At 40.3% G+C, this 27,320-nt stretch overlaps 1 protein-coding gene across 1 annotated transcript in view; it reads left to right on the forward strand.

Moving 5' to 3' along the window:
• The window catches only part of LOC149153561 (putative plastid-lipid-associated protein 13, chloroplastic), a 298,602-nt gene that overhangs the window by 103,286 nt on the left and 167,996 nt on the right, over positions 1–27,320 (forward strand). The window lies entirely within an intron of this gene.

The following is a 27,320-nucleotide window of genomic DNA, read 5'->3' on the forward strand; positions in this document are numbered from 1 at the left end:
TAGAATGGAAGGTGGAAACAAACACAGAGTAGGCTGGTCCCAACTTAGTAAGAATGGAATAGATAATGCTACTATCTTCTTTCTTAACCTTAACACCTTCCAAGAGAAGTCTAAGGGTCTTGAACTTGGACAAAAAATCTTCAATGGAAGAAAAATTATTGGGGTCCAATGTAAGCAACTCATTTTCGAGTTGATGGGCTCTAATTTCATTTTTAATTCCAAAAACTTTAGTGAGCTGTTTCATTGCTTCATTAGGAGTATCAAGTTCTGCGATATGGAATCTAAGGTCTGGAGAAATAGACATCCCTATCAACCCACGTGCTTGATCTTGCCTATTTTCCCATTTGGTTACCTTATCTTCATCTTGAGGTTTGGTTTCTTGGCTTGAGACTATTCTGTAAAGACCTTTACTTCTAAGTAAATCCACAATGTAGGACCACCATTGGAAGTAGTTGGTGCTGTCAAGAATAACTTGGCATGGACTTTCCATTTTAACAGAAAATGAAGCTGTAGATGCTGAAACTAAGTGTTCCAATGGAAATATCTCGAAAAATTAGGCTGATTAAAAAAAAACGGCTTTGAAAATGGCTTCGCTTTTTGAAGAAAAGTTGTTGAAGATGCCGACGAAGTGCGTGAATGTGCGGAAATGAATGATAATGTTATATTTAAAAAAATCCCCCCCCCCCCCCGCAACCCCCCTTTCTAAACTTAATCTAATTAGCTCACTTTAAAAAAAAGATTTTATGTGACTCATTTTTATAAATAAGTGAAAGTCACTTTTACAATGGTACTTTATGAGCTACCCACTAAATTGTAACTTAAATAAAAGATAAAGAGACTTTAGAATTATAAGTGACTCACTTTTTATAATGGGTGAGAACACTTTTACATAAAGTAACTTTAAAACATAAGTTACATGTGCTTTTTGAAAAAGTAACTCAACAAAAAGAAAGATTTGAACTCAAGACCTCTATTCTCATAAAGTAACTTTGGACCAAGTGAGCTAGTTTAAAAGGTTATAAATTTTTGGAAAAAAGGAAGGGTTTTTTTTTTTTAGTCACTGAAGCTTTGGGGTGCGTGCTTACTTGAAAAAAATTAATTTTTCCTACAAAACAAAACCACAAAACCCAACACAGACATACAAAAAAACAAACCTTACGGCTTGAAGTTAGCTTTAGCTGGAAACTAAATATTTTCCTCAATGCTTCTGATTTTCCGAGATCACACTAAGCCGCGGTGGAAAAGAGCATACGCATGAGAAAAATCTTCCCTTATTGTTTTTGATTTGCCCAGATCGCACAGAGTCGCGGGGCAAAGAGCATACGCAGAAATGAAAGGTATAGGTCCGGTAATAAAAAACAGAGAGCTAAATAAACCGAAATAAACAGAGAGATGAATAGCTAGAACTGCAAATAAGCACTGTATACCTCAAGATCTTAAAAATGACATAGCTAGGGCTACCGGAAACCTTTTCACATGAAACGAAAAGGGTTCCTCACTGGAACAGATGCTCCTAACACAATAGAGCAGTCCTCTCGGCCCGAAAGCAGTCAGACACAATAGATCTAGGAAACGACTGTCGGATGCAGTTGTATTGGCTTCAGATTTGGATCACCAACTGATGCGGCCGTCAAATAGCTCTGATGCCAGTAAGAATTTACAGCGTAAGTTCCTCAGACAGAACACCAAAGGACACCGCTCACAAATAGATCATAGATCAATACACCAATATTCTTGACGTGGTTAAAACCCTCAAAGAGGGAAACAGTGCACGGCCTGAGCCAACATGGCCACTTCAGGCAATTTATTAATAAAAAAATGAAAATTTACATAAGCTTCTCTCATGAACGGTTACCCTACAAATGACCTTCCATGCTCTTTAAATAGAGATCATGGATCAATCGGGTGTTAAGCCACGGATCAAGTGTCGGTAATACCGAGGAGAGAATGAACCGTCATATCACTTCATGTCTAGAACATATCGTGACCGTCGGATTGTAAGTTACAAAAGTACATAGTAAAGAAACACACTTTACCTAACTCTACACTAGACCAAGTTATACTTAAGTATTTCCTATGTGTCGGAATATCCTAACACCTCTCATACCAAGCCCGAGGTGCTTGCTTCAATCCATAGAGAGCTTTCTTCAACCTGCATACATGAGATTCCCGATCATGAACCTCAAACCCCTCAGGTTGTTCCACATAGACTTCCTCTTTGATTGAACCATGCAAGAAAGCGGTCTTGACATCCATCTGATGTAGGTTCCATCCTTGCGAGGCAGCAAGGGCTATGATCGAGCGGATGGTGGTGTATCAGGCAACAGGTGCAAATATCTCATCGTAATCTACACCTTCCTTTTGAGAGAAGCCTCAAGCAACAAAGCGAGCCTTGAACTTTTCTGCACTTTCATCAACTCCATGCTTGATTTTGTAGAGCCACTTGGAGGTGACAACCGATTTGTCCTAGGGTCTAGGGACCACATCCCAGACATCATTCTTCATAATTGACTCGTATTCTTCATTCATAGCATCCTTCCATACTTGTTGCTTCACGACTTCTTCGAATGATGAAGGCTCATTTTGAATGATAGTGCTCATGACGGTCAAATATCCTTGATACCTGTTTGGCTTCTTGCTTTCACGGAAAGTCCCCCTTGGTGCAATGTGTCTCTCGACATCTTCAAGAGTCTCCCTAAGCCATGAGGGTCTCCTCTTGGAGGAGGAAGGCTCATGAGGAGGAGGATCAATAGGATCCATAGGTTCATCAACATCAGGCATCGTTTCGTCCTCTTTTTCACCCTGATTTCCAGTGTCAGCTTCTTTGTCCTTCCTTAGGATAGGAAGGTTGTTGATCTTCCTGAGGGCCATATCTTCGTCGAAGGTGACATCATGACTTATCTCAACTTCCTTTTGACCAACCACATAAATTCTATATCCCTTAGAATTTTCACTATAGCCCATAAAGATTCCTTTCTTCCCAGATGCACCCAATTTGCTTCTTTTCTCTTTCAGCACATGAAAATATACGGGGCTTCCAAAAATTCTAAAATGAGAGACATCAGGTTTCTTACCAGTGAACGTTTCTCGGGTGTCTTGGAGTCCAATGCTTGATGAGGGCATCGATTTTGAACATACACGACGGTATTTGTTGCTTCATCCCATAGAAACTTCACAAGGCCTTGATCATGAAGCATGGCATGAACAACTTCTACAATAGAGTGATTCTTCCTTTCAGCCACACCATTCTGCTCGGTGGTGTATGGCATTATAGTCTCCCTCTTAATGCCAGCTTCTTTGTAATAATCTTGGAATTCATTGGATTCGTACTCGGTCCCATTATCAGTTCTCAGTATCTTGATTTTCTTCTCGAATGGTTTTCGATCAAGGCTTTGAAGTGTCGGAACCAGGTGAACACTTCATCCTTCTTCTTCAAGAAGTAGATCCAGGTCTTGTGAGAATAATCATCCGTAAAGGTAAGATAATATAAGTATCCTCCCAAAGAGTTTACGGGCATCATACCAGATATGTCGGAGTGGATCAATTGCAATATGTCTGTTGTCTTGCTATTACTTGAGGGGAATGGTCCCCTTGTAAATTTTCCTTCGACACATCCCAGACATACACCTTCATGCTCTATTTTGAACTCGGGCATACCTGTCACCATCTGTCTCACATTGGGTAGGGCCTTATAATGAAGATGGGCGAATTTCCGGTGCCATAGTTCAGATTGTAGAGATGTGTCACAAGACATGGCTCCCAATGGAATTCCTCCAACTTGATATAAAGTGTCAACCCTAAACCCAAGAGTAAAAGAATCTTTAAAATTTCTTTTCCAAACACGTACCTTTCCATCGATAAAAGCCACCTTGAATCCTTTGTCTTCCATTGCCGAAATGGACACCAAGTTCTTCTTGAGATTGGGTACATATAGTACTTCTTGCAAATGAATAGTGTTACCTTGATTCAATTGAAGGGTAACATTCCTTACTCCCTTCATGGGATAGGTCGCATCATCTCCAAGGATGATCTCCAAGTTTGTCTCCTTTTCTATCCGATTAGAGAGGGCTTCCTTGTATCCAATGAAGTGCCTTGAGGCACCACTATCAATCAGCCAATTTACCAAAGTGTCTGAAGGAGAGGCAATGGAGAGGGCCGATATAAGATAGTACTCTTTTTGCTTATTGTGAACAACATTGGATTCTTCATAGCTGGAGTTCTTTGATTTCTTGGAGGGTCGACCATTTCCTTGATGTATCTCATTCCTTTTTCCTTTGCCATTGGACCTGCCATTCCTTTGATTGTTGTTGTTGAAGTTGCCCCTGGAATGATTATGATCATCATCATGCGTTGTGTCCCTTCTATTTGGACACTCCCTTGCATAGTGGCCAAACTTATTGCAAACAAAGCATCTTCCCTTCCTTCCAATTTTGAATCCTGGTCTTCCTTGACTTTGCTTCTTTGAACCTGCATTGTTCTTCCTCTTGGCATGAGCGGAGAATGCAGTGGGGTTGCTTGTATTAGAAGGCATCTCTTGCTCCACCATTCTTGTTTCTTCTTGAATGCATCTCAACATCAATTCTTCAAACCCTGGAATTCGATCATTGTTGAGTATGGTTGTTCTAAATACATACCACTCAGGTAGGAGTCCTCCAAGGGTGGTAAGAGTAAGTTCCTTGTCAGAAATGACTTCTCTAATCGAGATTATATCGTTTTTGATCTCAGTAATCTTCAAGAAATAGGATTGAATGTCCTCGTCCTTGCCCTTCTTAATATCCATCAACTTATTCTTGAGAAATAGAAATTGGTTAGCATTACTAACCTTGAACATGGTGACCAACCTGTCGTAGATCTCCTTGGAGGTCTTCAATTCAGAGATATAGGCCACCATATGCTTGTCAATGGAATCCCTGATAATCTTTTTCGCTTTGACTTCAGCTCTATTGTACTTGGTCTTCACAGCAGCTGGTGCATTTGAAGGAGGCTCAGGGATTTTACCTTGCACATAATCCATCACTTCTTTTTCTTCCAAGGTCAAATCAAGAGACATCTTCCATCCATGATAGTCAGATTTATCATGGAGCTTGTCTTCAGCCGGGAAGTAGGATGAGGAACCCATTGAGCCTTTTGTCCTTGTCCAATTGTCTTTGGTGATTGCTCTTTCACTCTTGCTTGGGCTTTGTCTTCACCTCAGCTCTGATACCATGTTAATTTTAGGCAACAATGGTATGTTCTATGCTTTAGAGAAATTTTACTTCAATTTCTTTATTAGCCCAATATCAATATCCAATTTAGCAATCACATCAACATGATAGTAAAATGCAGATAGAACATAAACATAAATAGTAGAAGACAAGCCAAGACAAGAGGACACAAGATGTGGCACCAGCCAGGGACAAACCCCAATGTGGGGAAACCATTAATCAATTCTTCTTTAGTCTTCAATAGTTCAATAGAGGGAGAGATAGTACAATTTACAAATCTGATAATTTATAACAACAGCAAAAGAGCCCTAACCAGAAAAGTCAACGTTGGTCAATAGGGCAAATTTGACCCTCAACAATTTGGTCAACTTCTGTCAACTTCGACTTCCAAACAAGAAGATGAATCAACCCTCAATACAGTCCAAAATCAACCCAGTCAAATCTAGTCAAACAACCAACCTGCGGTCAGCCCTAGTTGCAGTCAACGTTGGTCAAAGTCAACATTTGGCCTCGATTTTTGTGCCCAGAAATGTGGCCTGCCCAAACAGAAATACCTCACCCAAAAAGACAATGAAATAGGTCAACGCCGCTAGTCAACGCATGGTCAAACTGTTCCAGAATTCGGTCAACACAGTCAATGGCCAAAAACAGAATTTCGTCCTCCTTTCCTTTGCACGTGTGAGAGAGAATGCTGCCCAGAAATGCGTACCCAATCAATGAGGAGAGAGAGAGATGTGTGAAGTGAGTGTGTCCAAATGAGGCTAAGTCATCATGTATTTATAGCAAATGTTGAGGATGAATAGACGTGACTGTTGGGCTTCTGAGCCTACATAAGTTTGCTGGCCGACCTTGACAATTTGTCCATAATCAAAATAAATTCATAACTTCATTTGTACATGTCGGAATCGGATGATCTCTAGATCAATCCTACACTTCTCAGAGAGAGGAATCTAAGAAAAATATCATCTGTCATAAATAAAGTGACCCATGTGGAGTTTGGCCCTAGTTGCCAATTTTAACAATATCCAATCCTACTTCATGAGAATAACAGAAATCAAGAATGACCTACTATTTATTGGAGAAGTTATTGCTGACATGGAGCTCACTTTCATTGCGCTTGGAGGTCTTCCAAGATCATGGGATGTGTTTAACATCACCATTCTCAACAATGACAGGATACCTAGTTTCGATGAATTATTGGCTCGATGCACTCAAGAGGAGACAAGGATGATGGAGAGAGACAAGCGCTCAAATGGAAATGAACCTACTACTTTCTCTGCTCATGTAAAGAGGAAAAATAATTTTGGTCCAAGGAAACAGGGTCAAGTATTCAACAAGGGAAAATGAAGGTGCTACAATTGCAAGAAGTGCAACCCCTATTCTAGAGAGTGTCCTCACAAGAAGAATACTCCAAGGGATGACAACAACAACAACAAAAATTTCAAAGGAAATGGCAATCAAAGGAACAATAAGTTCAACAACAATGGAAAGAGGAATGCTTCCGCTGCTTGAAATGGAAATGGTCGACCTCCCAAAAGGACAAGAAATACTAGGTATGATGAAAGTAATGTTGTAGAAAAACAAAATGAGTTTTATCTTATTTCCGCTCTATTTACTGCCTCTCCTTCAGATACTTTGGATCATTGGTTGATTGATAGTGGAGCCTCAAGGCACTTCGCTAGGTACAAGGAGGCCCTCTCAAATTTGGTTGAAAATAAGACTAATTTGGAGATTAGACTTGGAGATAATACCTAACCCGTAAAAGGGATAGGTACTATCACTCTTCACTTCAATCAAGGTCAAACCATTCAGCTACAAGAAGTGTTGTATGTGCCTGATTGAAAGAAGAACTTGGTGTCTATTTTTGTGATGGACGATAAAGGTTTCAAAGTAGCATTCGTTGATGGAAAGGTACGTATTTGGAAAAGAAACCCTAAAGATGCATTTACTCTTGGATTTAGGGTTGATGGTCTTTATTAAGTTGGAGGAAGTCCATTGGGAGCTTTGGCAAGCGATACTTCTCTTCAATCTGAGCTATGGCACTGGAGGTTCGCCCACTTACATTACAAACCCTTACTTGGGGCAAGGAAGATGGTCACAGTTATTCCCGATTTCAATATGAACCATGAATGTGTTTTTTAGGGTTGTGCCGCTGGGAAACTTACAAAGGGACCATTCTCTTCTAGTGAAAGCAAGACTACCGATATTCTTCAATTGGTCCATTCCAATCTATCTTGTATGTTGCCTGTAACATCATTAGGAGGATACCTATATTATGCAAACTTTGTGGATGACTTCTCATGCAAAAGATGGATCTATTTCTTGAAGAAGAATGATGAAGTGTTCAAATGGTTCCGCTCTTTCAAAGCATTGGTGGAAAATCAAACATTGAAGAAGATCAAGATATTGAGGACCGATAATGAACTGAATATGAATCAAATGAATTCAATGACCTTTGCAGAGAGGTTGGCATTAAGAGGGAGACAATTGTTCCATACACTCCTGAGCAAAATGGAATTGCTGAAAGGAAGAATCAAACAATCATGGAAGCCACCCGTGCCATGCTCCATGATCAAGGTCTACTGAAGTTCTTATGGGGAGAAGCTGCCAACACTGTTGTGTATGTTCAAAATAGGAGCCCGCATCAAGCATTGGATTTCAAGAAACCCAAGGAGGTCTTCCTTGGCAAGAAACCTGATGTTTCTCATTTTAGAATATTTTGTTGTCCCGTGTATTTTCATGTGCCGAAAGAGAAAAGGAACAAGTTGGAAGCTTCTGGGAAGAAGGGTATATTCGTTGGCTACAATGAAAATACAAAAGCATATAGGATATATGTACCTAGTCAAAGAGACGTGGAAGTAAGTCGTGATGCCACCTTTGATGAAGATACTGCCCTTGGGAAAGGCAAAGATCTCCCCATTCCAAGGAAGGACAATGATGATGCTACGGAAAAACAAGATGAAACTCCGACAGATGACCCTATGCCCGATGTTGATGGTTCGATGGATCTTATTGATCCACCTTCTGGTGATCCCTCTACCTCAAGGAAACGACCTCTACGGCTCAAAGATTCTCTGGAAGATGCTGAAAGATATTCTGCTCCAAGAGGGACATTTCGTGAAAGTAAGAAGTCGAACAGGTATCAAGGGTACTTGGCTGCCAAAGTAAGTCGTGATGCCACCTTTGATGAAGATATTGCCCTTGGGAAAGGCAGAGATCTCCCCATTCCAAGGAAGGACAGTGATGATGCTACGGAAAAACAAAATGAAATTCCGATAGATGAGCCTATGCCCGATGTTGATGGTCCGATGGATCCTATTGATCCACCTTTTGGTTTTCCTTCTACCTCAAGGAAATGACCTCTATGGCTCAAAGATTCTCTCGAAGATGCTGAAAGACATTCTGCTCCAAGAGGGACATTTCGTGAAAGTAAGAAGTCGAACAGGTATCAAGGGTACTTGGCTGCCATGAGTACTATTGTTGAAGCTAAACGATGCATGATCGAAGACGCTGTAAAACACCAAGTATGGAAGGATGCGATCAATGAGGAATATGAATCGATCATGAAGAATGATGTCTAGGACGTGGTGCCTAGACCCAAGGACAAGTCCGTGGTCACCTCTAAATGGCTTTATAAAATCAAACTTGGAGTTGATGGGAGTGTTGAAAAGTATAAGGCTAGGTTCGTTGCTCAAGGTTTCTCTCAGAAGGAAAGAGTGGACTATGACGAGATATTTTCACTGATTGCTTGATATATTACTATCTGATCTATCATTGCTCTCGCTGCCAATCAAGGATGAAGCCTACATCAAATCGACGTCAAGATTGCTTTTTTTCATGGCTTGCTTAAGGAGGAAGTCTACTTGGAACAACCTCAGGGGTTCGAAGTACAAGATCAAAGGACACATGTATACAGGTTGAAGAAAGCCCTATATGGGTTAAAGCAAGCCCCTAGGGCTTGGTATGAGAGGATTGGAAATTATCTTATGAAGTTGGGATTTACGAGGAGCTATGTTGATCCAAACCTATTCTTAAAGGTTGAAAAGGACATGCCTCTCATTTTTGTCCTTTATGTAGATGATCTCTTTGTGATTGGTGCAGACCCTCTCCTTTATCAATGCAAGAGGGAGTTGACTTCCGAGTTCGAGATGAAGGAGCTAGGACTGATGCACTATTTCCTAGGCATGGAGGTCTGGCAAAAGCTAGACGAGGTTTTCCTTTCTCAAGGAAAATACATTGTGAAGCTACTAGAGAGATTTGGGATGGTGGATTGCAAATTTGTGTCTACTCCGATGGAACTCAACTTCAAGAAGCTATGTGGAAGTGTTGTTGGGCTCGAATTGGCAAACCCTTCCGAGTATCGACAACTTGGGGCCTTGATGTTCTTGGTAAACCCTCGACCAGACATATGCTTCACTGTGAATATTTTGAGTCAATTTATGGTTGAGCCTCATCACATACATTAGATTGCGGCCAAAAATCTCTTGAGATATCTCTGTGGCACAATCAACTATAGGTTGAGATACATTGTTGAGAATTTGAGGCTGCATGGATATATGAATGCTGACTGGTGCTGGCAGTGTGGTGGATCGAAAGAGCACGTTAGATGTTGCTTCTCATTGGGGTCTGCCTCGATTTTGTGGATGAGTAGGAAACAAAAATCGGTTACTTTAAGCACCGCCGAGGCTGAATACATTGCAACTAGTATGGCTTGTGGTGAAGCTATTTGGTTGAGGAAGCTCTTCAGTGAGCTATTTGAGCACACGCTGGATACCACTGTGATCTATTGCGACAACCAAAGTGGGATTCGACTTTCAGAGAATCTCGTGTTCCACGACCACTCCAAGCACATTGATATTAGGTACCACTTTATCCGAGATATGGTACAATGGGGAGCAATAAGGCTCCAACACATTAGGACCGATGAACAGGTTGCTGACATCCTCACAAAGCCCTTGGGGAAGGTCAAATTCTTAGCCTTCTGAGAGAGACTTGGAGTTGTGGAAGGACCCTCCCATGAGGGTCTTACTTGAGTTGGACATTGAGCTCTAGGAGCTCTTGGGGGCTTGGGGTACTTTTTGGAGCTATGAGCGACCATAGGGTGAGTGGTTCACCTTCCCCTATAGGTGCGTTGTGTACAAGGTGAGTGGTTCAGCTTCCGCTGTGATACCCCATGATTGTTGACATGTGTAGGGTGAGTGGTTCATGTTTCCCTACGATTGATGACACGTGTAGGGTGAGTGGTCCAACTTCCCCTGCGATTGATGTTATATGCATAGGAAGAGTGGTTCACCTTCTCCTATGGCATATGAGCAGGATGAGTGGTTCACCTTCTCCTGCGGATGCCCCAACATACATCTTACCCATGTAGTTCGGGACTCATGAGAAGTACCTCTCATCTGGCCAATGAGTAGGGAAAAGTGGATAGGGACCATAGCACTACAGATGGACACATCGTGTATTTCTGTACTCCCTGTCTAGGATGCTTGGTGTTCAACAACTTGATATAGGATCAAGTCTGGTTGGGGTTCTACCGCTGGACTGACTTTTGTCAATGGAGAGTGGTAAGGTCTTGTGACTCACTCTTGATCGATTCTTCTTTATTATCTATATCAGTGTTCAATAGAGTTGAGATGAAATACAAAGATGGTATATGATGTCAGGATGGCATGATGATCAATGATGATGGATGGATTGGTAGGTGGAATTCTCCCTAGTTGAGGAGTGTTAAAATTGGCAACTAGGGCCAAATTCCACTATTGGATTGCTCATTTGATGGAGATGATTATTGCATTGAATTCCTCTTTTTGAGAGGACCAAAATCGACCTAAAAATCATTAAATTTGGACAAGGGAAAATATGTTTTTGTGGTCAAGGCCACATGTGCAAATTGTCAAGGTAGGCCACATCATCATGTAGGCTCATGAAGCCCAATGGACATGTCACTTCACCCTCAACGACTTGTATAAATATAAGTGACCTCCAACCTCATTTGGCACCTCACTCACTCACATTCTTTTCACTCCTCTCATTGGTTCATACAACTATTGGGCATATCTGTTCTCTCACACGTGTAGCAAGGAGGATGAATTTCAAGAGAAAATTACATGGCCGGAAATTTTAGAATTCTCCTGTAGTTTGACCAGTGTTGACTTTGAATTTCTAGGCAGAACTTGAGTTCTATCTTTTGGGAAATTTTCTGTTTCGGCAAGCTGTACCATTTGGCACAGAAATCGAGGTGGTATGAGCACTTTGATTGCAGAGATAAATTGTAGCTTGACCAGAGATTTCCAAGGCAAAATTTGACCAAGTTTGACTATTAACTTTGGGATTGTTTTGGGTTGACTTTGAGCACCTGCTCAGGCCGAGTTTGACTGCCTTTGACCGAGCTTCAAAGGGGATGTTTTGCTGCTGCGTTGACCATCTTTGGCTTTTTGGTTAGGGCTGAATTTCACTGCAGATTTGACAGGGTTCTTTTGACTTTGATTTGGCAAGTCAATTTTGACTTTTACTCTCTCTCTGTTGAACATTTGATATAATAATAAGACGAACTGATCAAAGCGTTTTCACCATCTTGGGGTTTTTCCATAACATCCGCCAAATTTGGTGTCCTCTTGTCTTGGCTTGTCTTCTGCTTTTTATTATTCATGTTCTATCTACAATTATCAATGTGATTTATGGTTAATGTGATTTCTATGGGAAAAATAAATTGGAAATTGTCATTGCGCTGCTAAAGGACATTGAAGTAATTGTGTTAAGCATAAAACATATCATTGTTAACTAAAATTAACAATATTTGACCCTCCTCCACAGAAGATATACCCCATACCATGGCTAGCTTCCACATAGATATACTATAGAGTTTGCTGGCTTCCACAGAAGATATATCATAGAGTTTCGATGGCTTCCATAGAAGGTATATCACAGAGTTTCGATGGCTTCCACAAAAGGTATATCACAAACCTTTTCTCCTCTAGCACAAAGATATAGTCACAATCTTGCACTCCTCTAGCATAGAGATATGGTTATAGGAACTCACTCCTCTAGCATAGAGATATGGTTATAGGAACTCGCTCCGCTAGCACAAAGATATAGTCACAGGAACTCGCTCCTCTAGCACAAAGATATCCCATAGTATTTCGCTCCTCTTCAACAGAGATAAGACACAAAAATTTCACTCTTCTTCAACAAAGATAAGCCACAAAAACTTCGCTCCACTTGTCTTGTCTTTCTTTGCTTGAGATCAAAGATATGTGCATCTCTTGTGTGATTCGAATCATGTCCTTGGAGGGAGGACGAGTCTTCTTATATATATGCATAGGAAGTGTTGAAAATGTAGAGAGCAATATCTTTTAGCTTGTGCCTTAGCCGACGAAGACCTCAAATTGTCCTTCTCCTAGTATGAGCATGAGTTCATGAGTTAGACTTCAGTTAGGATGAGTTATTTCCAATTTATATATATGAAGTGTTGAAAATGTAGAGAGAAAGGTCTTTTAGCTTGTGCCATGGCCGACGAAGACCTCAAATTGTCCTTCTCCCAGTATGAGTGTGAGCTCATGAGTTAGACTTCAGTTAGGATGAGTTATTTCCAGTTTACTAGAATAATCATCAAATTAGCATGCGTAGAGTTGGAGCTTCAGTTAAGTGGAGTCTTAATTAGTTTGAATACATAACGAGGTGGCAGTTACAAGTCCAGTTAAAGCAAGTTAGTCTTCAGTTTTGATTGAAGGGAGAACGGGTTTAGAATCCAAGTGTTGATTGGAGAGAGAAAGAGTACAACTCTCAGTTAACTCGTCAATCCGAATTCGACTTCTAAAATTGAACTAGGCCTTCCTTGCATGCTCGAATTGGGTCTATAAAGGGGAGGACAAAGGCACATGAAATCATAAGTTTTGTACACAAGGTTTGTGAGACAAGATAGTTCACGAGTTTGTGAGATTTGTTGGAAAATCGGTTGGCTTTACGATTAGACTATGTTTTCCTTTATTTGATAACTGCTTGTGAAAATTGTTGGCTTCTTATTTATTTAATTATATTCTTCTTCATCAAACAATTATCAAAACGTAAACATGAAGATCACATGAAAACAAAGAACACAAGATATAGGCTCCCAGCTATTGAGAAATCTAGGGGCAACAAGTGTAGGTGATTTCTCTTACTTTGATAACTGCTTGTGATGTATTTTTACTTTACTTGATTAACTTCTTCTTTCCTTTATTATTATTAGTGTTCTCTATCATCAAACAACTACCAAATCATAAAGAACAGTGAGACAATAGGACACAAGATGTAGGCGATCAACCAGGGCCAAAACCTCTCCAACTGAGAGGAAAACCCATCAAAATTATTCTCTTCTTATAGAACTTCAATTGACGAATTCCAAGACCTATGACCCTTGACCAAGACCCTCCAAGACCAAGTCAACTTTTTCTTTCTTGAACGACTTCTAGCAACAAACTTCGACCTTCCAACAATTTATCCAACAACTTCGACCCAACAACAATTTCTACAACTTTGACCTTGATGCAGCTTCAGCAGCTTCTGTCTAGTAGCAACTTCACAGGTTCGACCTTGCAGCTTCACAACTTCGACCTTACAACTTCACGCTTCAACCTTGCAACTTCACAACTTTGATGCAGCTTCACAGCTTCGATGCAACTTCATAGCTTCAATGCAGCTTCACAGCTTCGATGCCGCTTCATAGCTTCGATGTAGCTTCAATCTCAAGAATTCTCATAAGAAGAGTTAGATTGGTAACCCATCTATATAGCGTTATATTATCCAACATCGTGACATAGCAAGGCCTTGACTAACAACTCTATCTCTCCACAAGATTAGAGCACAATGCTGGCGAGACCAATGATTTATAGACACCCTCATCATTGTCTCTCTCGGAACATACCCCACCCGGGTTCTCTCAGAGTATGTTCCACTAGGACTATTCTTATCTTGGATTCCTAGTCCTCAAAGAATATCAATCCTCTACGACTACTCTTATCTTGGATGCCCTACCACATCCTCAAAGAGTATTAGATGCTAGATGCTTACCCAATCCTCCATTCTATCTTCCCAGGTGAAGACAAGAATGATGTGTCTATCTCTCCCTCTCAATTAGGGAGGATATGCCCATTCCAGTGAAGGAATGTACCCATTCCTATAAAAGGAATGTACCCATTCCTATAAAAGGAATGTACCCAAGCTCCCTCTTAATTAGGGACTTGACCAAGCTCCCTCTTGACCAGGGACTTGCTTCCAACAACTCTTTAGGTGGAGATCATGGGACAACCAGCTGCTTGAAGAGCTCCTCCTTTCGATGTCATGAACTTATTTTTCTTTATTCAGGAGTCTTCATCTTTTTGGGACTTCTTCGTAGGGCATCGACCATCCATCACTTTCATTCATGAATCATGTCAGTCATGTCATCCTTTCTTTCATTGGAAAGTGATCCATTAGTCCATATCTGGCCTTTCCTTCATACCTTGCTACCTTCTTTGCATCATGTTTCCTTCAAGATCTTTCATCCTACCACATGAGTGTCAGTTGTAGATGACATCTACAACTCTTCCTTTGGTAGCCCTACATTAGCCCATCCAGATATTGTTCAAAAATAGAAAATGAACATTAAATCAAAAATACCTTTGTGATGGTCTTTCATCATGACATCTCCTTGTTTGCATCAACATCCTGCATATATATTGACACATCTCCAAAAAGATATACAACGTCAAGGGTCTCTTTCTTTTTCAGACTTTATCAAGATCTTCATATCTTTCCCATGGAGATATCATAGTCAAATCTTCTAGTCCTTGGATGTTGATTGCCTTCTCCATAGTTGCATTTTTCATGATCTCTTCCTTTCTTTATTCACACATTTCCTCCCAGGAACTTTCAATCATAGTTCCTTTTGTCAACCACCTCATATTTCATACGAGGACATATTATGTTGATTTCATCTAGTCAATGTGTGAACCATGCCTTCATGCATCCTTTCATAGGAGGAGATCCTTTCTTTTGATCATGCTCTTGAGGTAGAGTACTCATTCATGATATCTGCAACCATATGACATGGCCCTATTTTATCAAGTACAAGCATACATACCTCATCTCTTTCTTTTGGTCATCTAGACTTCCTTCAACAACTTCCTTGATTGAAAGAACTTCAATCCCTTGACCTGTTTCACTTCTTTTGACATCATACCATCATCCCATGAATCCCATACAAGTTGGAATTCCCAGTGAGACACTTGCTTCTTCAGTAGGTGAACCTTCCAATGGAGGATCTTGATCGTCCTCATCTTGCAAATGCTCCTTTTGAATGATGTATGATGAGCTCTATACTAGATGACTTTATTTTTCCCATAAGTACTACTTATGCTTCTAATGAGGTTACCAAGAGCTACATCCTTCTATAGGTGACAACCATAAACTTCTATTTCAACTATCTTTCATGCTTCTTTATGATGATGTCACGAGCTCTTGCTTTCAATCATATGCTTCTATGATGCCATCTCCTAACATGATGCATCCTATCATGCTTCTAATGATTCCTACCATGATAGTTATACTTTACAACAAAAAACTTGAAATAGAAACTTGAAAAGAACTAGGTGAGGAAAACTATCTCAATCATAGTAGAGATCTTTTACTTCCTCTTTCTTGGATTTCTTCTTTTCAACTTCTTCCACTTCTTCAGTGATATGGGCTTCTTCCCTTCCTCTTTTGTTGTTGTCCTTCTTGAGCTTTGGACAATCTCTCTTGTAGTGCCCATATTCATGACAACCATAACATTGAACCTTTGACATGTTCTTTTTCTTTTTATAAGGACTAAGCTTCCCAAACTCCCCTTTTCTTCTAGCCATGGCAACAAATGCTTGAGCTTACGCACTTGATCCTACATCGATTTTTGCCTTCAACCTGGTCTCTTTGATTTTGCACAATGACCATAGTTCATTGAATGGAGTAGCTTCCTTCTTCCCATAGATGCTTGATGTGAAGTTACCCCATTCCTCTGGCAGTGCATTGAGCACTATGGTAGTGATTTCCTTGTCAGACATTATTTCTCCCAACTCTTGGAGTTGGTTTCTTATTTCTTACACCCTCATAAAGTATGAGGCTATTCCTTCTTCTTTTGATATCTTCATTTTGTAGAGCTTGAGCTTCTTCTTTTGACGGTTAGACAATTAAACCCTTAACATGCTCAACGACTTCATTTTCTATGAGGATCAAATCTATCCTCTTCTTCCATGCAAGAAAATTTTGACGACCCAACCAATTTGTTGCTTTCCTTGCAAAATGAAGTCATCTTGATAGATAAATATAGATATAAAGATACTTGTCAAGTGAAGATACTCCTAGATGATGAAATCTTCAGCTTGATGCCTTCTTGATTTTGATGATGATGTAGATAATAGAAGATGTCTTCTTGGTGAAGATGTCTTCCTTCAAAAGTGGTCCTTGGCTCACAAGGAGATCACATTGATTCCTTGATGATGACAATGCTTTTTCCTGCTTTTCTTCCTTCAAGTCAACGCTAGTCAAACTTGTTTCACAACCTCAAATTTTCAGCCCTTCTTCAGAATTTCTTGCTGTAGCAGGTCTGCGATTTCAGCGTTTTTTGCAGAAACCCTAGGTCACACGTGTGGCTGGAATATGGATAGATTTGCCTCCTTTTGACTTCGCTTGACCTTGACTCCTTCTCTTGACAATTTGGCTTGCTAAATAGTCCTTCTTTGACCCAAAATTTGGCTCCTTTAAGTGACTGCAATTTTCGGCTTTCACTGCTGCAAATGATGCCCTAACCTTCACATGTGTGGAGGAGAATTAGCCCAAAATAGATCAGAAAATGCTTCGCTCTTCTTTATTCTTCCTTGATCGAAATCTTCTTGATGATTGATGCTCTTGATGTTTCCAAGATGATTTCTTCATACTTCGGCCCTTGAGTATCCTTCTTTGTGCTGCCCTTCCTTGATGTAGTCACCTTAGCTCTGATACCATGTTGAGAAATCTAGGGGCAGAAAGTCTAGATGATTTCTCTTACTTTGATAACTACTTGTGATGTATTTTTACTTTACTTGATTAACTTCTTCTTTCCTTTATTATTATTAGTGTTCTCTATCATCAAACAACTACCAAATCATAAAGAACAGTGAGACAATAGGACACAAGATGTAGGCAATCAGCGAGGGCCAAAACCTCTCCTACTAAGAGGAAAACCCATCAGAATTCTTCTTTTCTTATAGGACTTCAATTAACGAATTCCAAGACCTGTGACCTTTGAGCAAGACCCTCCAAGACCAAGTCAACTTTTTCTTTCATGAACGGCTTCCAGCAACAAACTTCGACCTTCCAGCAATTTCTCCAACAACTTCGACCCCAACAACAATTTCTACAACTTAGACCTTGATGCAGCTTCAACAACTTAAACCTAGTAGCAACTTCACAACTTTGATCTTGTAGCTTCACAACTTCGACCTTACAACTTCACAACCTCAACCTTGCAGCTTCACAACTTTGATGCAGCTTCACAATTTCGATTCAACTTCACAGCTTCGATGCAACTTCATAGCTAACTTCACAACTTCGATGCAACTTTAGAATTTTGTCTTGCTTAGTAATTGTAAAAACCCTAACAAAACAGAGAGAGAGAGAGAGGCCAAAAACTTCGAACTTGTTCTTCTTCTCCTTCTTCGTCCTTTTCCCAACTTCTCTCTTGAGGAGATCAAACTTGCTTGAGTGAGTGTCCAATTGAGGTCGAGTTCCTTCTTATTTATAGGAGGCTTGTGAGGGGTACAAATTGCTCTCTTTAGGTTGACTTGTCCCTTCATGTAGGACGACTTCATCTTTGTGCCATATTTAGGTCTTGGAGGGTCTTTTAACTCTATTTTGACTCAAATAAATTTTCTTTATAATATGTAACATGCCCAAATGGGTCTTCACTACATGACTCAATGACTCAATGCCACATGGGGCAAAGCCGACCTAATCAATAGGTAGGCCGACTTGGCATCTTTGTGGTGTCTTAAATAAATTTAAAAATTCAAATTCTTTCTTTTGAGAAGGCCATGAAGAACATGCCTTTTAAGATAATCAAATCAATAAATTTTCTTTTATCACAAGCATGAAGAACATGCTAAACAAATTTTCTTTCATCACAAATTTATATTTTTATCTTTACAAGTACAAATTGTACATTATGAAGACCAACCATAGCTACAAAAATTAAACACTCCCTCTTTGCTAGGGAGGTATTCATAATGACTATCCATATGTTCTTTGTTGAGATATTTTCTCTAATAATAAGGTTTCATAGTTACCCAAGTCAACACCCTTGACCTATAACAATCATAGCATCCACTTAGTACCATTATCTAGGTTAGCACACCTAACCTATGGTACTAGGTACCATCATCCAGGTTAGCACACCTAACCTATGGTACATCATCAATATGCACTAGGTACCATCATCTAGGCTAACACACCTAGCCTATGGTATAACAACTAGTCACCATGATCTAGTCGGCGCCTCAACCTCATGGTATACAAACTAGTACAGGTTTTCCATTACCACGGTCAAACCTTAGGGAACATCCACGTTCCAACTTCACAGGGTTGGCCAAACCCTAGAGGACATCCACATCCTCACACCATAGGGTTCATTCTAGGCCATGATGCTATATGTGCTCACTCAATGAGTAACCGAGCCTGATGCTGAAAAGGAACCTACTCTTACAAGTAACTAGGCCAAAACATTGAAAGGCATCCACTCAACTAAGTAGTCTCTACCAGACCATTCTTCCTAATTTTGGTCATAGTACTTGACACAGGGATAACGTCCCTAATTCCGATCACAGTACTTGACACAGGAAGAATGTCTGTCCACTGGATCATTCTTCCTAATTCCAGTCAATGTACTTGATACAAGGACAACATCCCTAATTTTGATCAGAGTACATGGCACATGAAGAATGTCTTCTCATGATGTTATCAAATCTATCAACCCATTCTCCCTAATTTTGGTCAATGTACTTGACACAGGGATAACCTCCCTAATTCCAGTCAAAGTACATGACACAAGGAGAATCCATATCCATGATGCAATATCATCCTTGCTCCCTCTCAACTAGGGATGTAATCTCCACAAATCCAAGCTTGTCCCGGAAGTGCACAAACTTCCTTCTAGAAAGAGGCTTTGACGAAATATCGATTGTCTGCTTATCAGAGGAAATACACACGAGCTTCACTGCTCCTTCCAGATGTACTCTTCCTATCTTTCAACATTCCTTGCCCAATCAATATAATCCTGCAACACCTCAAACCATAGTATCATGCAAATAACTCAATACACACTGCAAAACAAATGTCCAACCTATTAGGGAGCCAATCAACTACTCAAACTCAAATTGTTCATCATGGACATACAATCCATCATTCCAAACTTCCAGTCCCAAGTAGTACATCAAACAAAAACCCTTTATATCAAATTCAATAGTCAACTCCTTAATCTATAATAGAGTCAAATCTTTTTGCCACAACTGCTCTTTTTAACACATGAGTCCTAACAAGATGTCACTTCAAGACATAGTTCAAGCTTGATGATCTGAATGCTCTCTCTGCATCCAAAATTTGCTGCCTTTGAATCTAGCCTTTGTCACAAAGTTTGCTTTTTTATTTCTATCATTTGCTATCAAAACCTAGATAGCCTCCATCATATACCTGCAATCCTCACTAGGAGGTCATGGAAAAATAGTTACAACCAAGCAAGGAATACAAAAACAAGAGACTAATTACTAGAGAAATCAACAATAGTAATGATTAAAGAAAAGAGAGAATACTTATCTTTTAAGAAGAATATCAACTCCCTCTTGATCTTATACTTCTTGCATTCATCTTGCAAATCAACATCCTTGTACTCAACATCAACATGATGACATACCTTCCTTGCATGAGCTAGGGTTTCTTCTTTCAGTGGAAATGTCTCATCCTAGGGTTTCTCTTAATCAAGTCCTTTTTAGATGGCTAGGGTTTACAAACCCTAGATATCCAAATGTCAAAACCCTAGAATCAATATGTTCTTTACACAAGTGATGGTTCAATCTAGGGTTTTGTTCATAAACCCTAGAGATTTTTAGTTTTTCAAACCTTAGATCTTTAAGAATCTATTTTGCAAGTCCAATAGCCTTTGACATTTACAAGTTCAGATAGAGTCTCAATCCTTCCTTCACGAATCCTAATTACTCTAGCAGACCCTATTCTATCAATGAATGCTACTCTATCTCCTCTATATTTAAACATGAAAAGGAAACACTTTTTTTTGATACATAAAGTATGTTGTTGATTCCAGCTTAATAGAAGAAATCTTTGTTACTTGAGTCTTCAACTTTAGCTTTCTTTGGATGTTCATCAATGTTTGTAGTGGCAACATGTTGTCTTCCTCTTTTCTTTTTGTCATTTGATCTCTCAAGACAATGGTCTCTATAGTGACCAAATTTGTGACAATGGTAACATTGAATTTTTGATATATCTTTCTTTCCTTGAGGACGAGGTATTTTATCAAAATTCGTTCTTTCCTGAAGGCTAAACTTCTTCTTTCCTCCAGTCTTCTTGAAATGAGTGGCATATGCTTGAGAATCATCTTCCTTTCTATCTCTTGATATAAGCCTTGATTCCTCTTGAGCATAAGAGGTCCATATTTCTTCAAACGAAGGAACTTCATTCCAACTACTTATACCTGCTGCAAATACATCCCATGATCTAGGTAGACCATTGAGTGTTGTAGTCACAAGTTCCTTTTTAGAGACAGTTTCATCAATTGCTTGAATTTGGTCCCTTATTTGAGAGATTCTTACAAAATATGAAGCCATGGTGTCATCACTTGTCATTCTTATATCACGAAGCTCATTCTTCAAGCTCATGGCTTGACCAATGCTTTTGACAGTAAAGAGATTAGTTAGGGCATCATACATCTTAGAATTATCAAGATTTGCAATATAGGGGATCAAATGATTTGTAATGGAGTCCACAATAAGACTCATGGTGATGATGTCATCTTACTTGAACTTCTCCTTCCATGCATTATCTACTGGTTCTAAAACCTTGCCCTTCACAATATCCAAGGCATTGTTATTTACAAGAATAAGATCAATCCCAATGAAATTTGAAGCACTTTCTAACTTGTTCTTTGATTTCATAGAAGCCATGGATGTAGATCAACAAGAAGGACTCAACAATAGTGATCTCTATGAGGTTTCTACAAGAGTGATCTCGGTGATCCTTCCTTTACCAATCCTCGGATACCATGTCGATTTTTCGAGTGCAAAAATATACTAGCACTTCTTGATCATTACTTCGAATGATGTAGATGATAATTTAGCACTTGAATGTATCATTAAGTAATTATACATTTAGAAATTCAACGATAAATACAATGAAGCAGTAGAGATCACAATGCACAATAGAGACACAATGTTTACCCTGGGAAAACCCACTTTGGGGCAAAACCCAACAACCTTCTTCTTAGAGAAATATTCAATTCAACAAGAGATACATCAAAGTCAATGCTTATGGTCACACTCACCAGCAAGATACTATCACAAGACAACCACAAAGATGCCAAGTCAGACCTCCTTTATTTTTCCATAAAATCCTTCTTGAGTAGCTTGATCAGGGTTTGTGATGGAGGCCTAGTTTCTACCTTCTTCTTTCATAGTCACACCTCAACAAACTCAATCTTGTACACTGCTTCAACCCACATGCAATTCTGACTTGATGGCAGGCTTCTTCTCCACAAGAACTTGGGCTTCTCCATAGAGGTATATACCACATATTTTGGTCTTCTTTACAAAGTATATTCGACCCTCCTCCATAGAAGATATACCACAGACCTTCGTTGGCTTCCACAAAGATATACTACAGAGTTTCACTGGCTTCCAAAAAAGATATATCACGGAGTTTCACTGGCTTCCACAGAAGATACCTCGTAGAGTTTCCCCTGGCTTCCACAAAAGGTATATCACATAGTTTTGTTGGCTTCCATAGAAGATATATCACAAACCTTTACTCCTCTAGCACAAAGATATAATCACAATCTTTTGCTCCTCTAGCATAGAGATATAGTCACAAGAACTCGCTCCTTTAGCACAAAGATATAGTCATAGGGAGTTGCTCCTCTAGCACATAGATATCCCATAGTCTTTTGCTCCTCTTCAACTGAAATAAGACACAAAAATTTCGCTCTTCTTCCATAGAGATAAGCCACAAAAACTTCGCTCCACTTGTCTTGTCTTTCTTCGCTTGAGATTAGAGATATGTGTGTCTTGTTGTTTTTCGATGACCTTGGTGTCTAGGATAGAATCTTAAATCTCTGATGCTACCAAACTAACAATCACAACAAAGGTACTTTGCAAAACGGAACAATATAATGCAGTAAATCAATCATGAGCACAATAAGAACCACAACAACAATATATGTGACCCAACGTCAGTATATTATCAACATATAATACAACTGTCTAGGGCTCTCATACTAGGGATAATGGCCCTCATACATCCAATGGTACAAGAATACAAGATATAATGACAATCTTGCTGATCTAGTGCACAATCACAACCTCTATGTCGTATCTCGTCCTGCCGATCTGTCGCTCCCATTCTGCTCATAGTGTTGAATTTCCATGATCTTGGGTCTAGGATAGAATCTTAGAATCTCTGACACTACCAAACCAAGAATCTCAACAAAAGCTACTTTGCACCACGAAAAATATAACACAGTAAATCACATATGTATAAGTATACACAAATTTTAACAAAATATTGTACAATAATGTACAACCCAATCTTCGTTATATTAAACCAATCTGAATAATACAACAGTCTATGGAATACAAGATACAATGACAATCATGTTGCAGACTCTATGTCGTATCTCGTCCTGCCGGTCCTTCACTCCTGATCTGCTCTCTAGTTGCCCCTTAGTCCATCAAAGGACAACACATAGAGTCTCCAGGAGGGCTGCCACCTATCATTGCTGCAAGTCACTTCTGCTACAATGAACACGGGCTAATCCAATCTGCTCTCTAGGCTGGCCAATACCTAAGCTCCAATCTGCCAATCTAGTAGCCTCTTTTGTCTGTCAAAGAGCTACACATTAGGCTACAAACTTCACCCAATCACGCAACAATCAACGTCCTTCTTGTATGCTGCTCTAGGGCTACTTTGGGCTATCAACACATTTCCCTCCAACAATCCAATGATGCCCAATCCACTCACTGCAAGATCTGCTCCTAGTTTAAGTCTCCAACTTCCCAAGTCGACCTCAACACATGGCTCCCATAGGCTGCAACTAATTTTGATCCAAAACTGGTCAATCCTTTGACCCAACATGAGACAAATCGACTCCAAGTCTGATGTACAACTGCTGTTATAGCTGTGTCCTGGTTAGGGCATCACAGTGACCCACGTCAACCCTAAAACACACCCACATAGTCCCTTAAATCGCTGCAACTTCCTCCACAAGTATCATATGCATCTATGCTGTTGATCTGGGCACTTTAATCACCTCAAATAGTCCCACACATGCCTTGATTTAGGGTGTTAAGGCTTGCCCTACCCAACCCTTCCTCCAATGCTTGCGACCTGCTCAAAACAGAGATCCCTGTCCATAAAACATGCCCCAATAGACCTGCGCCTTACCTCTCCTATATCGGCTGTCTTGCAGGTGTAAACAACCCTCCAAACAGTCACAAGAAGCCTCTAGAACAACCTCTCTCCTTCGCTGAAGTGCCCTCTTTCCTGCGGCCCAAACAAAGGTGTGAATTCTTCCTAACCCGAGTTTCTTATGCTCCCTTTCTGCCTTGTGTTGCACAAGATGGATGATGTTCTATTGAGCTCTCCTCACCTCCTATTTATACACTAAAGGAGGGCTTCCTTGGACGTCAATATTGGGCTTGTACAACTGTCATAAGCCTTCTAATCATTAGGCCGACTTGACCATACATGTGCGAAACCCAACGATATACTTCAAAAATTCATAACTCCATTTCTACAACTCGGAATTGGATGATTTTCGTTGCGTTGGATTCGTCTCAATGAGAGCTATCATCCTCATCCATCACATGTCAAAATGTGTTCATGGTTTTGGCCCAAATCATGATGGGTGCAAAACCCCAACCTTGGGTTCCAAGCCCACAAGTGACTCTTGTGGTGCTCCACCCTCCAAACCCTGAACCCTAGGGCTTGGAGTACCTCCCAAGCTACTAAAAAATCAACACTCGCTCTTAGCGAGGGAGGTACTTCCAAGACTAGGAAGTAACTCATCATCATCATCATCACTACTCGCAACACTTGCCCAACTCTTAGCGCTCCACTGCAGCAATCCCTGTAGAATGAACTACGCCTCTCTCGGAAGTGTTACTGTCACTAGAAGCATCTTGTTGCTTCATCTTCTCTTGTATCGCTTTCCAATCCCTCCATGATTCCTTCTTGGCAGATGTGGAAGCACCCTTGCTCCCCACTGACCACGCACTCTTCTTGGGCTGCAAAGTCTCCCTTTGAATTTGCATGCTCCCGCTTGAACATGACTCCCTTAGAGCCTTTGGAACCTAGACCTTCTTCTCTGGAACCTGTACTTGTACCTCTGAAGCCTGCACCTACACCGACTTCTCTGGAACCTGCACCTGCTCCTTCTTCTTGCCATGATCCATAGGTTTGCCCGTCAGCCTGTATAGACCATGCTCTCTAACTCCAAGCACAATACCATCAGACCTAGAGCCTTTGGGTTTGAGTCTTGCCTTCCCATCTTGGAACAAGACCTCAAACCCCTTCTTCTCGATCGTCGAGACAGATATCACGCTATATCTGAGTCCTGGTACAAACAGTACATCCCGAACCTGCATTACACATCTTGTCTCCATCCTGAATGGCACAACTCCCGATCCTTGGATCACCTTTTGAATCTTGTCGCCCAACACCATGTGCAACCAATGTTGCACGAAGCGGGGACGAAACGGGGATGTTTTTTGGAAGCGGGGATGCTGAAGCGTCATTTTCCAAAAATCTAGGAAGCGAAGCGTCTGCTATATATATATTTATATTTTTTTGCATTTATACTCAAAACAAACATCCCAAATACCAAATTAGTTGTAGAAGACATGAAAACATGCATATTTTTGCATAAATCAAGATAGATATAGCATCCATTGTACATTAATGATTAATTATTCGAGCATGAACCATTTAGATGCATCAACCATCTAGAATCTAGATTCTTCTCCTCTTGTCTAGCCTTTGCCTCTACCTCGATTGTCTAGGGATATTAGTCAACATTGCCCAATTTTGATCAAACTACCTAATCTAAGACTTAAAATATGGTAGAAAAAGCTTAACATGCTTGATCGATGATTTTGGCTTGATTGAAAGGTAATTTTTTGCTAAGGGCATGACAAAGGAGTTCAACAATTAACACCACCAACACTAGGGTACATATAGGGCTTGGTGCTCTTGATTAAATGCTAATCACATACGTTCATACTTGATATAATCTAATGAAATGCCAAAATCCCATTGATCCTGAATTCCTAAAAACTGTTAAGTCTGCTGAATTTTGAATAGGATATGAAATCCTTATTTCTCCATATTCTTAAACATTACCATGAGGGAGCATCTGCTATATTTATATTTCTTTTATATTTTTTTTGCTATATATATATATTATTTTATTTTTATTTTTATTTATTTATAATTTTTTTCGGAAGCTTGACGCTTCGTACGGTCGAAGCGCCGTCCAAAACGCGTTTCGAAAAAATAGAAACGCGGTTCGGAAAAAACCGAAACGCGGTTCGGAAAAACCGAAACGCGTTTCGGGCAGACGCTTCTTGAAATTTCCAGGAAGCTCCGAAATGCGTTTCGGTTTTTCCGAAGCGTGTTTCGGGAGGCGCTTCCCCAACGCATCCATACGAACAACATTTCAGGGGTTAGATGCGAGAGGGGGGGACGTTTCCTGCAACATTGTGTGCAACTTCAAGCCCCATTCAACTAGAGTCTCAAAAACCTCCTATGACCTTGTCATATGTTTCGACGCACCACTGTCCATGTACCCTCCATCGTCATCTATAGTACCCTGTGAGAAATGAGAGATCATAGCGAAGTACTCCTCCTCCAACCTCCTGGTGAGAGCACCTATCTCAATAGAAGTGGCAACATCGACAACCTGCTTCCTTGTCTTCTTCTAGTCATCTCCCTTCTTCTTCATCATACATCTCGAAGAAAAATGGCCCATCTCACCACAGTTGAAACACTTGACTTTACTCAAGTCCTTCTTCTACTTACCCTTCATTCAAGCTGCAAGTGCCATATCATCATCTAAAACCCTCTTCTTCGGATGAAGATCCTCATCTCGTAACTCTTTTTGAATGAAGTCGTCCCACAACCTATTCCAATTTGGCAACTATCCCCTTGATGAAAGGCTTCCATTCCTCGGTGAACCCTTTCAAAGCAATCCTCACCATATCAAAATCTGAAATAGTCACACCGACGACAACAAGCTCATCTTTGACCTGAGATAATCTCGTCAGATATGAAGTCACTCCTTCACCCTGTATCATCTTGGTGGACTTCAACTTATCCTCCAATACCAGTACCCGGTTCTCGTTCTTATTCTAGAACAAATTTTGAAGAGCCATCCACATCTCATGTGTAGTGTTCTTCCCAGACAAATGAGGTATTAGGGGATCCTTCACACCATCAAGGATGATCAATCTCACCCTCATATCCAAATCCTCGTACACTTCCAACTCCTTTGGGTCAGTTGGCTTCTTTATGGCTTTCTCGGCGAACTCCCAGATCCTGTTGACCTGCAAGACCAACTTGATCCTTTTCTTCCATGGACAAGTTGGACAACCGCTCCAACATATCCTCATACCAGAGACCAGCTTGCAACTTCGACATTGTCACGTACATTGTGACCAACTCCCTCTTAAGCTGTACTTCACTGTGCACTCTGATGATTCACTGTCTTCCAAAGTAGCTCAGACACGCTCTAAAACCATGTTCACTTTCCATGATCTTAGGTCTAGGATAGAATCTTAGAATCTCTGACGCTACCAAACCAAGAATCTCAACAAA

Source organism: Pinus tabuliformis, chromosome 9 (assembly GCF_031772625.1).
Source record: "Pinus tabuliformis cultivar Carrire ecotype Pingquan chromosome 9, CPIR1, whole genome shotgun sequence".
NCBI classification, from domain to species: Eukaryota; Viridiplantae; Streptophyta; class Pinopsida; order Pinales; family Pinaceae; genus Pinus; species Pinus tabuliformis.